Raw genomic sequence first — 15,533 nt, 5'->3', positions numbered from 1 at the left:
AGTGACCACAACATCAGGAAAAAGGAGCATGAGAAACTGGAAGCTCAAGGTAAAAAATGATTTATCCAGTTTGATTCAAAAGTTCTTCCATTCTGTCTTTTCTCTACTTTAAATGGGAAAAATCATTTCCGAATTAGAGTATCGACTGCCTGGAAGAGTGTTGCTCATCGCTGCTAATTGACTCCAATTGACACCAGTTCATTGCAGCCTGTGACCTGACAGACATGTAACCACTGTGGCCCTGCACATCGGAGCCGGTGTGTCAGTGCAGATGTCCACTCGCACCACTTCCTATCCTCCAGTGTCACGTCTCTCCGGCCGGACTATGAAAAGATTTTCTGTGAATTTCATAAAGTTTCAGGCTGTTGGATCAATATGATGAGTGCCCACTGCTCAGGGGAGGCGTTACAGCCATAGAAAAAAAGAGAAAAAGCAAGGTAAATTTCACCTGAGTGCTTCAGACAGAGAGCCACCATGCTGTTGATAAATCAGTCATGTCTTCTAGCACTGCACTGCCTCTTGAGATAGAGTGTCTCTTTAGAATGGCGATGGGAACGAACAAAAGGAGACTTGGGAATTTAGGGCTCTGTGAGATTTGTCACATTTTGACACTCGTTTTGCTCCAGTAGCCCATGTCAAACTAGGTCATTGTAATCCACCCCATTTCTGCAGAGCGATGTTTCTCTGTGCAGATAGGAAGGTACATGCTGTTGACAGCTGCTGTCCAAAGCTTCACAGCTATTGAGACGTAAACTAGATTTGGATCTTAAATGGGAGGTGTTTTGCAAAATTCACTATTTACACACTGTTGTACTTCCATATGTGTTTCAACTGCTTTTTAAGAAAAAAAACAACCCAAGCTCTTAGAAAAACACCTGGGCAGCTTTTGGTAATATTTTTATGTTTATTGGTGTCTAGAAAAGGAGCAATTTCAAAAACCTTCGTAATGTTACATCACAAATCTGCAGGGACTGCCCCGTTACCTAGCAACCCCAACGAAGCCCAGTCTGCAGATACATTTTTCTGGAATCATTCGAGGAATCGTTACATCCATACTTGACTTACCATTCAGCGTTTTTGATGGTTGTGCAAGAGGCTCTACTTCTGCTTTTCCAAGATGTACGCTTGTATATTTGCCCGTCTGTTTGCAGCCATTTTCATGTGTGAGTGTAAATGTTGAGTTTAACCACTTTGTCACAAGCACATGCAGAAAGGACCAAAGCAACAGTGAGGTGTCACAATGCAGCCATATTGTTTGTTCAAACAACAAAACAAAGTTAATCTTTAGTGCTTACCTGTAATTAAATCCATTTCTTTTACAGAAGAATTAGGTTAGCCATCATTATATGAAGATTTAAATTAAATATTTACCAAATTGTCTTAATTTCACATGACACTGGAGCCGTCAGATTAGTTTGCATTTTAGAGGAGGAGCAACTGGCAAATTCCAGCTAAACACATGCAATGACCTGCAAGGACAAAAAAAAACACTTTGAGGAGCCGTCTCAGCTGCCTACCATTGTATTATCACCTTCCCCTGGGATAGACTAATTAACTATTCCTAACCACTGAGATTCGTGTGCTGCTTTTTTACATTCCTTATCTCTGCTGTCATGAATAATTCATGACAAACTGGAAGTGTGAGACAAAATTGTGCTTGAAAGTGCAGGGAAATTAGAGAGGACATCTTTCCTTGTCTTTGCTAAAACTTTGTGACCTGAAGTGAACACGGGGTAAACAGCAAAACTTTTTTTAACTGGAAAAAAATAAAACATGGCTCAGGTTTCTGTAAAGTCATATTTTGGCTCACCCTTGGTTCACTTTTAGTGTTCAAAGGAAAGTATTTTTGAATTATAATTAATTATTTAGTATAAATATATCTGGAAGAATCGTGATGGACTTTGTTGGCTCCCAAAAAATTATTTTTACTAAATAAATCAGCATTTTGTACCTTATATGGTAAGAACTATTACCATGTAAAAGACTTCATTGTTTAATTGGCCACATTATTGATAGGTATTGATTCAGACATTTAATAACTAGTGCTGATGGAGTGAGTTGAAGTAAGTAAGGTTTATTTATAAAGTTTTATAAGCTCTGCAGAGCTGGAACAGAGATGGATCTAAAACTTGAAGGGACGTGGTTGTGAAGGACTGGAGTTAGAAACGCCTGCTTTATTGATTACTGAAATTTAAAGTAAATAAGACTATCTATGAAAATCGCTACAAAATTCAGATTAAAATTAGGGGTGCACCGATTTCCTTAATGTTGGGAGATCGGTGATCGCTTGATACTTACACGTGAAGCCGATCTTTGTCCCAGATCTTATCAACCTCGTTAAAGGTCTAAAAATCAATCACTGTCCTCTTCTGCTCTCCTGTGTGAACGGTTTGTCTGATAGACCAGCCCATCAGGTCATGTCTGCATGTTTTCAGTTAGCAATAGTCACCCCACTTTTACCAACTCATCCACTTTCTTGCTGTATTTAGCAACATTTAAGATAAAAAACAATTAGATTGTCCAAAATCAAAATTGGCAAGTCAGACTTTTTAAAGATTGGTTATCAGTGATCGTCTAGAAAACTGCAATTGGTGCACCTCTACTTAAAACAACTCCAGATTATTTTGGAGTCCCCATCACACGTTCTCTTTCTCACTCACACAGTGTGACGTCTCCTCTTGATCTAATATGAATAAAATATGTTTTGAGTGCTGTTTAGTTATAATCTGTGGGGATACACCGTAAATCTAACCAGTGGCTCTCCAATAGTTTCCATTTCTGCTCTTTTTCTCATGACGAGTGTTCTGCACATTTTAAATGTGTTCAAATCACCTGACTCAAATAATTATCATGAGTTTGAAGAATTGTAAAACATGCTTCTCAGTATTTCTGACATTAAGCGTGTTGCACAAGGGGCAACTCAAAAAGTTTCAGGACTCCAGACCTGGAGGTTTCTACTTCTGCAGAGCGTCTTCCATCTGATGTAAATGGCTTCCTTTATCTTTCTCTGGTTGCCTACCAGGTGCTAGTCAATGACCTTTGGCCACGGCCTCATCGATGCCGTGACTAATGCTTTGTTGTTTACATGGATCTGATCTGCTGCCTGTCCTCATCCTTTCCATTTGTAGTGTTACCCACAGCGGTGGGGTGTGATTTTTATTGCCTCCTGCCCATCTGTGCCTCCTTTCATGATGTGTTTGGTTGCAGATGTCTGAGGAGCATCTGAATACATCAAAGAAATTATACATATATATAAAAACCAGAGTACATGAATGTGTTTTCTTCTTTCTAAAGTCATTTTATGGGTAGATGATTCTATGTAGCAAAAATAAAATAGAGCTATGCCATGGACTGGCTTATTTCTGATTCACCTGAGCCATTTGCAAGCTTCTGTACCGACTTTTCTTTCCCATCTCCCACTAAAGTCCTTGAGTGTTAAAAAAAATAAAATAAAATAAAGCCAAGAGGTTCTGGGTGGGAGCTAAGCCTTCCTTTTCCTTTTTGCATTTTTAATCCAACCTCTAAATCTTTCACGCAGACTTCTTTTCTCTCAGTCCTGTTTCGTTTCTTTACAGTCTGCTGCTTTATTTCCCCTTTCTCTTCCACTGCCGTATTAAAAAGGCCCTAACTCAGCCACACAGCAGAGAAAATGTTCCTGGAAAGGAATAAAAGCTAAAATAGCAGCATTATGTGGTTAACTTGAGGGCCTAATCACACACATATACAATCACCAAATGTTCATTAAAGTGTTCTGCATGTAATGTGATTGTGTTAAATCCCTTCACATTAAACAGACCATTAGCAGCTTTCAAACCACCGTCTTTTTTGTGCTCCTGTTGTGTGCACTTTGGTTTTATGTCACTGTGATATATGCTTATCCGTATTGCTGCTAATTCACATTTTGTTGACTAATCTAAGTCAGATTGGCTTCGTAATATATCTGCCACACTTTGAATTTACATATATGTTCAGAGCAGGTTGGATATTTTAAAATAAACACAGCCATAGGAGCAGAGTCTTTATAATTTGCTTCCAAGTAAACAGATTTTGTGTGAACTTACTGATTGAAGCACTGTGACCTAAGCAGGCTTTTACAAGGAATGTAAAAGAAACTTTGCACCATTAGAGGCAAAATTATTCAAAACCTTGTGGTAAACATCTTGATGCTCAGGCTTGTAGGCAGTAAAAACTGAGGCGGTGTTGCAAATCAAAGTTTTGAGTAATTAGGGCATCAGACTGTGGTTTAAATTTTTAAGGTTAAAACGAGGGGAAATGCGAGTTTTTAATTCAATATCTGGTCCCCACAGAGAAATAAGCCACATTACATCACAGATACAGAACGCAGATAATAAGACTTAGCATTTTTGGTTGTCGAATGTCTTTCATGTGGAAAGAGTTGCCTCAGTTTGAGAATTTAAGATTTAAATAAAAGTAAAGGAGTGCATAATAGTTCAGTTGTAAATCTGTTAAAATGAAGAATGATCTGATACGTAGACATGGTATAATTTCTTTAATCACAATGAGCATAAGCTCATTTAACAGCTGTGATCATTGTGTCTTTTTGCACTTTGCTTTAGGATTGATTGACCTCAGCTGAAGCTGCACTGATGGTCTTAATTTCAAACAAATGTTTCCGCAAGAGATTAAAGTTGAGACGGTTATTTCTGGCTCTCGTCGTTGCTCTGCGTTTGATAGAGAGAGAGAGAGAGAGAGAGACAGAGAGAAAACAGGCTGACCTTTGACCTGTCAGCCCAGAGGCACAAATGAGATACAGCTAGAAAATTAGTGACGGATGATGAAGCTGGGCGTTGTAAAGGCAGAGGTTTAGATTATAGATGAGTGAGAAGGATGATCTCCAAAAGGCTCTTCCTTGAGCTGATTGACGGAGAGGCTGGGGTGGATGGAGCTGTCCGCTGAAGCTGCTCAGCGAACGCAGAGGTCTGCTCAGTCTTCTGAGCTGAGAGGCAGAAAGTATGCAGCCGTTTGTTCGATTTAATGTGAGTCAAATACTGTGATTCATAGAGTGTAGATAGAAAATATTGCAGAATACTTTGTCTTTTATTGGAAATTTTAGAAACTTTCAGTGGTAGTACTCAAGTGCATACAATGTCTGACTAATGAATCAACTTAAATTTAAGATAAACAAAGCAACATATCGACTTGTCTGTTAGCTGATTGCTGTACAACTGAAGTGCTTGTATGTTTAAACTCTTTCCTGGTAACCAGCTTCAAGCAGGATTTTTTGTTGTTTTTGTATCTCGTATATCTTTCACCCACTCCTCCATAAAGAGATAATTTGTGTACTAGTAATACACAACTAGTTGTTTTCCCGTTTACAGATTATCCTCACCTAAGCTGTGCTTCTTCTTAGGTCACGCCGAGGGGTAATACAGGTGAACAGTCAGGTTTTTCATGCTTGCACAGACTTCAGTGAGATGTTAAAAGTTTGGTATGTTCATTACTTAACCCTGATTAAAACCATTTAGTCTTAATGATGCTGTTTGTTCTAAATATTCTCTAAAAAAAACTCAGATCTTCACACTGCTGCCTTTGTACACAGATCAGCCTCTGCAGGCTCCTTTTCCCAACAAAGCAACTTCTGCAAGCAATGGTTTGTACTTTAAGTTGAATAAAATCTGAATAAGTAACATTTAAGACTGAGGTTGTTTAGGGGCATAGAAGGGGTCAAGTGGTATAAATACTATTCCAGACACCAGCTGCTTATGTTGTGTGTGAGGAGCTTCAAAAGGACCGTCTTCAGTACTGGTTGTACGCTGGTTACATTTTTGGATTTGTGGTCAGACAATAAGGAAAGCTTGTCCCAAATGAACAGAGTTAAGAGGACAGACCCTGCACTGCTGCTTCCTGTGAGGATTGTTTTTATTCATCATAAAACCATTTGTGATGCATTAAATCCTTGATTGTCTAAAATATGACAAACGGTGACCACTTTGGGGAAATCGATGACGATGGCCATACAATTAACGATCTTTCTGCAGGAATAACCTTCCACTGATTTACAATGTTGGCAAGAATCACTCAAAAAGAAGAGGCAGCTCTAATCTAGAGGTGCGTTTTCATTTGAGCTCAATGTTTAAGGTTGCTGACAGGGCTTTGGATAAGAACAGAAACAGTGGTCCCATCTTCCTCTTGCCAGCTGTTTTTAGACATCAAACGGAGTGAGCAGAAAGAAATGAACAGAACATGCATTGTCTTCTGCTGGCAGCCTGAATGCAGCCGCTGCGTTTTGTGAGGGTGGCTGGTAAGCTGGACTGTGTGGGCTACCGGATAGAAACGGCAGCAAGAGCGGGGAGGGGAGAGTATGGATGCTGTAAGAGTCCCCAAGGTCAAACACACACTCACTCATCAGGCACTGCCCTTGGTGGCTCTGGGGTCAATGAGGGGCAATGAGCTCAGTGGCATTCACAGCTATGTGTTTGTCACTCCTCTTCAGGGGGTTTGCTACATATTCTTCTTTAATTGATGGTTCCTTACATCCTTAAAGTTTTCTTTTTTTTAAAGTTTGTAGGGAGAGCATCAGGTTGATTTTGGAGTGAATTAAATGAAATGTGCACCATATGACCAGGGGCCATGTTTGGTCTTTATTTATGCATGAGGAGGCAGTTTGGAGACACGACGCTGCTGAAGTAAAGTGGGGCAATAAACAACTCTCATCTGTCTCGTAAAATTACTCATTCCTTATTCTTTTGTCTTTTTCATTGTTTTTTTATTGGCCCTCTTCCTCAGCTGTGGATAAACAACAATTATTACCACTCCAGATTTCTTAAAATGTCTGTTCTTCAAACTTAAAAACGTGTGTGGGAACCTAAAAAATAATTGTGACTTATCAAAAGTTCCCTGATGCCCTTTTTCGCTCAACATGCACTATTACTGATTTCTGATTTCCAATAACGATTTCAGCCAATTACAGTTTCTCCTTAAGAGTGATATTATAAAAAGATATGAGAACAACAGAGTGGCCATTAAATATTTATACAGCAGTAGAGGCAAAGTTAACGTCACACTACAGGTTTGAGAGTCGAGTTGCTGTAAAACAGGGTTTTACTACTTTAGATAATATATTGAGTTAATATTTTATGCCTCCTTTTGAATATTTTATTAGCTTTGTAGTTCAATTAGCATGGCTAGCTTTAGTGTAAACAACAGTTATCAGTGAAGTTTAATTTATCTCTTATTTCTCAATTAATCTTTTTTCACTATCAGTTTCGCTTCACTTCAAAATTTTCAATACATGTTTTTCAGAGTCGGGGTTAATATTTTCAGTTACGATTATATTTTTCAGTGTCTGTTTTCCTGTTCAGTTTCCTCATAAACTGCCATCTTTTTAGCCCCATTGGCTGAGTGGGAAATGGAGAGTTGTCTGCGTTTATTCAACCAGTCTTACCAACAAGCGGTTACTTTCGAAATGTCTTCTTTTATTCTTAATTAAAATAAAAATCTTGAATGTTTTAAGGTATTTTAATTATAATTTTTTTGACCTGAGAAACAAAGACATCGTTGTCGGATGAAAATATAAGGCACTGTTGTAAAATTTACTTACAAAGCCTCCTCTCAATAACATTATTCGCCCTTACTTGCACTCGTGTTATCCAGGGCCTTTTAATTTAATTACGCTGTCATTAAACGGTGCTTCTTGCATCACTTATTGCCATTGTTTGATGCACGCCATCAGCAGAGAAGCACACAGAAGAGGGGGTCATCATTGATGGGACTAAATGTGTTTTTAGTTTCTAAAAAAACAAAATGACCACACTTAAGTGTCAGCCCTTGTTAAGACATATTGTAGAATATAGTTTTCCAGTTAGCTTGTTGCACCTTTGTGCTTCTTCTGACTTCATTTTAAACACTGAGTGGGTTGTCTTCTTAAAGTATGTTCATTAATCAGATCAAGCTAAAAAAATAACACCTAATTATTGTCACCCACCAGTTTTGTAGTGCATCTCAGTCATTACTCGTTATAGTTTTGTTTTCTTAGGTTTTTATTCTTTGATTTTCTTTGCCAGCGTTGTCTTTGCAGAGCTGCATGGTGCTGGTTTATCGCAGTCAGTGGAAGAGGAGTGGCTAATTCCCTGGACAGTTTGTGATGCTCTTTTTCAATAATACACACACATTTACACGACACGGGCAATCTAGAGTCACTAATTAATCTAGCATGCATGTTTTTAGGTAATGGCAAGGACCTGAACTACTTGGAAGAACCTGGGTGTAAAACAAGTCAAATTAATAGAAGATCGCTCAGTAAAGCTATCGATTAGTCAATAATGAAATGTGAACTGAGAGATATGGAGGAACACAGGGAAGGCGGTAAGGAGGTCATTTTGGACACAGGAGGCATTAGAGGCAGTGTGTTTGTTTTTGCAACAAAGGGAGACAGTCAGGGTGAGAAAGGGAGCAGATAAAAGAAGAAATAAGAGAGAGGAGAAGATGAGGGGATGGTAAGAGTCTAAGCATAAGAGGCAGCAGACAATAAAGCGCCCCATCAATCTGGTAAATGAGTGTCCTTCCAGCAGAGAGTACTTTGAGGAACACATCCTGCACTGTTTTCATCAAGTCAGAGATTTAGCTCTCATCCTCCAGTCCTGCACTTGGTTATTGAAGAAATGGAGAAGTTGAGCAAACGGTTGGTCAGCAGGTCATGCTGCCGATTTTGCCGCATTTACTGCGAGTGTGAAGTAACCTCAGTGTGGAGGAGCTTCATGTCGGACTGCTGGCTCAACTTTTGATCATTTAATGAGAATATTATTGATTTTACTCTGGCTTCATACACTCATTCACTGTCTTTTATGGTTTCCTTTTTTCTTTTTTATTTCTTTTGTTAGTATTTTAAGTGAAACATCACTAGTGTTTCACGTAATCCCTAAACAAACTAAAATCCACTAATTTATTATTATTTTTTTTTTCCAGTAAAGATACTGGGTGATAAAGCAGGTTGGTAATTACTTTTATATCACTTATGAAATATCTACAGTACTCTTAGGAGACAAAGGCACTAAAGGTTAACTTCTGACTCTAATGTTACATTCAGCTCTATGGAGCTTCCAGTGTTTGAGACATTTTTTCTCAGAATATCCTAAATATTCTGAGAAAATATTAATATCCAAAATATTAAACAAAACTGCTAAGTTGTGCAGTTTCTCTCATTTCAACCTCAGCTTTCATGACAATATTGTGTTGCAGTTATGCACCGCTTTAATTTGTACTTTGCTTTTACACAAATCTGTAAACAAATCAGAATTGGACTCAACATGTGAAGCATACATTTTCAATATCTTCAACCAACAAATAGAGTAGTGTCTAACCTACTGTGTTTAGTGAGTAGTGTTGATTTCAAATGGCTGTGCAGATAGTCCATAGTGCTGTCTGGAGCAAGATTTGACTGTTTTGCATGGAAAAACACGGACTGAACTGTTTTAATGAAAATATGACAAAGCCATTTGTCTATCTTGTCCATAAACAATGTTGTCACTGACACTTTCATTGATGTGAATCTGTTTTGAGGAATAAACTATCCACTTTGAGATTCACTTCTGCAGGTTATCAGGTTTGGTTTTGCAGCTTGTATTGTTTTAAGAAACATACTTGCTGTTCTGCAAATGCTATAGTGGTGTGAGAAATTCACTAAGGTGACTAAGAAAAACTGCAAACAACACCCAAGTGATTCAGTATTGCATGACTTTAGATTAGTAATGCATCATTCAGAAATCTGTAGTTATTTTCCGGTTTTCTGTGAAGACAAGTTCCTCTTTCAAAACGATGAGGAAACATAAGTAGAGTCTTTTAAAGCATTTCTGCCATCAGCTGTCATTAGCTATTTGTTATAGAAATGCTCACACCACTTGCGAGAGACAAAGAGTCACTGTAAAACTTACTTATGTTAAAGAAAAGATTGCACATTTTTATGTTATATTTTCAGTTAGCATAGTTGTAGTGGTAGAAATGTGATAATTCCCTTTGCTTAACTTTGTGATTTCCAAACAGCTGAAAGTATTTTCAAGCCAAATGAATGTCAAAAACAGACATGGATTCTAATTGATTTTTATTTTTGGAAGCATCTGAAAAGAATTGGAGAAAAAGTTAAACAAATATATTTATGCAAGTATGGTAAAATTAAGATTAAAAATTCAAATCTATGCAAAAATACAATTTAGCAAGAAAAGAAAAATAAATTCAGGAGCCTGGGATGGTAAATACTTGTCACAGAATGTTCAGTTTTTCAATCAAGGTTTATTATAGAATAAGAACAACTGGAGTTCATATGTTTCAGTGCATTGCAAAAATAAATCCCACAGGTAAAATTACATAATAATATCAATACGATAGTAGTACACTGTGTGGGTTTTGTGCAGAAGGAATTTAGTGCAACAAATACAAAGTTTTTTAAACAGTTTATCCAAATTAAAGCTAAAGGAAACAAATCAAAACTTGATCAAAATCAAAAATTAATGATTAAATGACTTAAAAACAAAAAGGTAACTTAAGAGGTAACATTTTTAAAAGTTTCTCTATCACTTAATTATCTTGAATATGCAAGTGAAATTGATCTAGTTTGCATTTAGCTGTGTTAATAAACCTTGGTGGTGTTAGTAATCTAAAGCAGAGATGGTAACTGGATTTTGAGCAGAAACATCAAGCAGAGCTCGGATTCGTCTTTGTGATCATCCTTGTTTATCTCCGCAAGGCAAAGGAAGCATTCATAAAAACTGAAATCCTAGAGAAGCTTTAGAGGCACATTTGGCTGGCTTTAAACGGATTTCTTTGCTGAATAAAATGTTCCACACATTCGGAAGCTTTTGTAATTTATTTTTGTTTATGAAGAAAAGTAGGACTCCATTGTCATGACTGATGCTTTGTTGGTGGAATTGCTTTGAGGTGATCTGACACTTGGAGAGCAAAGCATGCCAAGAGTTTGCCATTGTTATCAGGAATATTGTGACTCGACCGCACGAGCCTATTATAATTATGGTGGAGACAATGTGAGATGCAGAAACGGACCTCTGAGGATCCATTCATACTCCTGCAGTGACATGGCAGTAAAAAGAAAAAAAAGAAGAAAAGCATGAAATCATATTCAGAGAATTGAATCAATGTGTTCATGTTTTGTTTTTAGCAAACAATGAGTTTACTTAAACTCCTGAATTCACTTGTACTCTGGACAGTTATTTGTTTTCCGTCGCAGCATTTGTTCATTTGATCGAAATTATTGATTTAGATGCTCTAATCTTAGCACAAAACCTCACAGAATGCAAAAAATAAAAACTCCTATTTCTCTTGGAGGGATGTTGCTTGGTATGAGCTCCACTGAGATGTCCACTCCTTCACACACTTTGTAATTTCTGTCTACAAATAGGAGGTTTCCATGGAAGAATGTTTAGCCTGCAGCTGAGAAACAAACAGAAAAGCAGCATCCTTAACCTGTATAAACAACTATCTAATGTTGGAACATATAGTATTGGTATGAGTGTGTAAAAAGATTTAAAATAAATAATAAAAAAGAAAAAAGAAGAAATAATTTCACGCTGAAGAAATGTGAAATCTCCAAACTTTAATTCGATTGCTATTTATTGTTTGTGGTAAAAACGTTACAAAACTATTCTTTTCAACAAAATCTTTGCTGCCACAGATTTTGGTAAAAAGCTTTTGTTGAATGTGTTGCAGATAAAAAAGGCTTTTCTCTCCCACCATCACAAAAATAAAAGTAAGAAAGGTGGAGCTTACAAACACTGAGATTTTTTAGCAAAAAAACAAATAAAAGTAAAAAAAAAACTCCTGGTGTATTTGCTATTAAACAAAGCATTAATATGTGTAAAAACATCTCTCACCCAAAAGTGAAGCATGGTGGAGGATGTGTGATGCTTTGGGTCTGCTTCTTTTCTAAAGACTGTAGAACCTTTTAAGAGTTTATACCATTAAACCCTTTTATATTTAACAATAACATCAATGTATTCTTAATTGTGACAACATTTAAACCACCATTTGATTGTTATGTAAACTACAAAAGGAAACTGGAATGAAAAAACAAAACAAAACAAAAACTAAAAACATTCAAATCTTAAAACCAACAACTGATGAAGATGTTGCAGAAGAAGAAGGTCCAGAAAAACATCAAATGTAAATTTGGGTTTTACTAATACAATAGAAAATAACTTATTTATGCATCTTCCAGAGGGATACCGATAATTACTGCTGGCACTGCAAGTCGTAATATATTTACTCAGTTCTATGGCTTCCCACTTTTAGATCTCCCTATAGGAGCTTAGTTTGATAGATCCAATCAAATTTCAGTGGCTCAGCAGAGCAGAGGCACGCGCCGAGCCAGGCGGCATCGATACTGAACTGTAACATTCCTGCTAAAGCTGCAGCATTTATCTCAGAAACATGGATCCATGTCTCATCCTGAGGAAACAAATGTTTAATCACATTACAGCTGAAGTCATTTTGGAGGCCAGATAGCTAATTAGCTGCCCAGCAGCAGCAGGAACAGATTAAATGTTATGTAAATGTATGCAAATGTTTCTTGCAATTGATGCTTGTGTGGTCTTAGTTTATTTTTCAAACATTGATCTAATAGAATAATAACGCAGATTTTTAGAAAATATTTCACTGGAATCTTTGTTACGGTTCTAATCAGGCTTTGGTCTGTTTTTATAATCATGATAAAAAAAGAAGGCACACCCTCTGTCAATTGTAGGATTTCAACACATCAAATATCTGATCTTTGCAAGTTTATCTTTTCAAAAACTTTGACTCTATTACCAAAAGTAAATAATCAAAACACCAGTGAAAACATGCAAAAAAAGCTGCTGAGCAAATAAAGATGGTTCTACTGATTATTGAGCAGGATATAAATAATTTTTGACATGCCATTTTTTAAACTAAATGTAAATAAAAACATGTCCATTGTTTTATTATTATTTGAGTGATGCTTGTCTCATTTCCCATCAGAAACCAAACTTCTAGATTGAATTAAAGTAATTTTTAAATCCGACTCTGCAGGGATATTTTCACTTTTTGGCATAACAGTACAGTTGGTGCTTATATAAAGAAGAATTAAATTGACCACTTTCAGTTCAGTAATTATGTTAAAAACTATAATTTCTCCCAGGTTTGCATGCATCTACAGTTTCTTGCAGAAGCAAAGAATCAGAGTAAAGTAAAATGAAATAAAGCCTTGGACCTTTCTGTGTCTTTTCTTATCTTTAAACTTTCATTAAACAGGGATTTTCTCTCTCGTGGTTTAATGTCTCCTTTCCTGTCTCCCTTTCTTTGCAGAGAAAGTTAAATATGTAGATGTACTGTACTATATTCTCAGTGTGCTGGCAAGCACATCATGAGCAGAGCAGATGCGTACACAGCCGCACGTCCTGGGAATAAAAAATGAGTCAAGCTGGTGTGTGACACAGCGGAGATTACACTTGAAGTCCCATTTCTCTGCTGTTACCAGGGCACTCTGGTTTATATGTGGGATAATGTGTTTGTGGCTTGAAAGAAACGTATAACAGTTGTATGACACAAAATGCTGCTGGAAGCTTTGAGTGGATCATCTAAACCCACAGACAGATGTTCTATTTTCACTCCTCCCGCCCTGAAGGCTTAGTCACTCATCTTCTCTCCAAGATGACAACACAGTCGAGAATAAATGACTTTGACACTGCGCTGGCTAAAACGCCGCCCAGTATTCCCGGACGTGGATCCCGCTGCGTGCTGTAAACTTGCTGTAAACTGCGTTTATTGCGCCTCACGTCCCCCTAGCGGCACCGGACCGGCCGGAGCGCAGTGACTGATGATCTCTGTCAATATGGAGATCACACGGGATGCTAAGGAACTACTCCCAGGTTGAAGCTACAGTGTGTCATTATTGAGACATGGTGGAGGTTTCTGTCCACCTCCGGTTCATCATCTCCACACCGACTGCCTGCTAAGGGATGGCTATGTAATAGTTCTGAATTTTTGAAAAAGCGCTGGCTGGATTTTATGCAATTCAAAGGCTCACATTGTCAAATTTCACAGGAGGAACTCCAGGCTGCATTTTCTGCCAGATTCCTCCTCCAACTGTATAATAGGTGAGCTACAGATATAGGCAGACTCAAAAGACTTGGATATTTTTTGCACAAGTTGCCATTTATAGGAAGTGCATACATGCATGAAGTTCTGTGGTTCAAAACTATCCCCATCTACTATGACTGGAGCGATAATTTCACCGTTTAAACTCCAGTTTTGATTTGAGTAAAGACTTCCTAAAGTGTTTTCAGACTGAAGGAGAAGGAAGTAAGGCATTGAAGACCTGGAAATGTAACCAAATATCAATAAGGAATGTAAAAACAGAACGCAAAGCATCATCATAAATGTAAAACAATCATGAAGTCTTTTCAATTCTAACATTATAAAAACTAATCTTTACATTAGGTTCTGTTTTTCTGACAAGGTTGGGACCATTTCTATGCTTGGAGGCGACAATCTGAACAGATTGTTCCTTGAATGGGCCACAATATGTTAGACTGCAAAAGGAAACAGACTATCGTAGTCATGATAACCACTTATTTAATTTACATATCTCATTCTGAGTCACTAAATGTAGACAACTGACAACTGTAGTTGGGAAGAAACGTTACATGTTTTAATAAACATTTAGTAGGCTGATATTTTGATAGGCACAGAAATAGATGATAATCTGACCAGTTTTCATCTTCACTGATCTGAGCTGGTAATCGGTTGGTCATAAACTAAGAAATCACCATTTTTTGGACATATTTAAGCACTAAAATATCAACTTCATTATTGAAATCATTACTTTGGAAAGAGAAATAATAGCAGGCTGCACAGTGGCGCAGTTGGTAGAGCTGTTGCCTTGCAGCAAGAAGGTTCTGGGTTTGATTCCTGGCCCCAGTCTTTCTGCATGGAGTTTGTATGTGTGGGTTTTCTCCGGGTACTCTGGTTTCCTCCCACAGTCCAAAAACATGACAGTCAGGTTAATTGGCCTCTCCAAATTGCCCCTAGCTGCATGCAGCTAACAGTCTCAATAAGTCTTCATTTGCATTTTCCTAATTTCAAATAACATTCCTGCTGTTGTTTGCACATCCCTGTGGTTTGAATGAGGTTAATCATACTTCTTAAAGAGAAATCTGACTCCTCAGAAGATCAGAACAAAAACTGGAGAAAAAGGCAAATCTTTGATGGGTAACTTTCTATTGTTCTAATGTTATGAATGTAGCCTGTGGACTTTCTTTATTGAGAAATCCTAAAATATCAGCTAAAACTAAAACATTTTAATTTATTAGCAAGACTCAAAGTTAAAGTTAGATTATGGCAGGAGGATAGATGATGCACATGTAGCTGAATATGTCAGTGAAAATACTTTAGACACAGATGACATTTAAAATATGCCAGTTTGATTTTTTTCTGGATTTTTTTATTTTGATGCATGGATTTCAACTAAAAGCAGCCAAGTGAAGGAAAAAGTGATTTACACACAATATAGCGTTCCCTCCTTAAGAATAATCCAAGTGGGAGAGAAA

The 15,533-nt window shown here is 37.4% G+C and overlaps 1 protein-coding gene across 4 annotated transcripts in view; it reads left to right on the top strand.

Annotated features, from left to right (window-relative positions):
* Window positions 1–15,533, top strand: part of dlgap4a (discs, large (Drosophila) homolog-associated protein 4a) — a 60,483-nt gene that overhangs the window by 6,516 nt on the left and 38,434 nt on the right. For 3 of the 4 annotated variants that reach the window (XM_015046750.1, XM_015046749.1, XM_015046745.1), the window contains exon 1: window positions 13,635–13,646. The exons of the other annotated variant lie outside the window; for it this stretch is intronic. The gene's annotated coding sequence lies outside the window, so the exon portion shown is untranslated. Of the gene's footprint in view, window positions 1–13,634; window positions 13,647–15,533 lie in introns of those variants that run through there. 4 annotated transcript variants of the gene reach the window in all.

The sequence above is a fragment of the Poecilia latipinna genome, unplaced genomic scaffold (assembly GCF_001443285.1).
Source record: "Poecilia latipinna isolate Pla-1442-1.1 unplaced genomic scaffold, P_latipinna-1.0 Scaffold791, whole genome shotgun sequence".
NCBI classification, from domain to species: Eukaryota; Metazoa; Chordata; class Actinopteri; order Cyprinodontiformes; family Poeciliidae; genus Poecilia; species Poecilia latipinna.
This window is presented reverse-complemented; position numbering and strand designations above follow the sequence as displayed.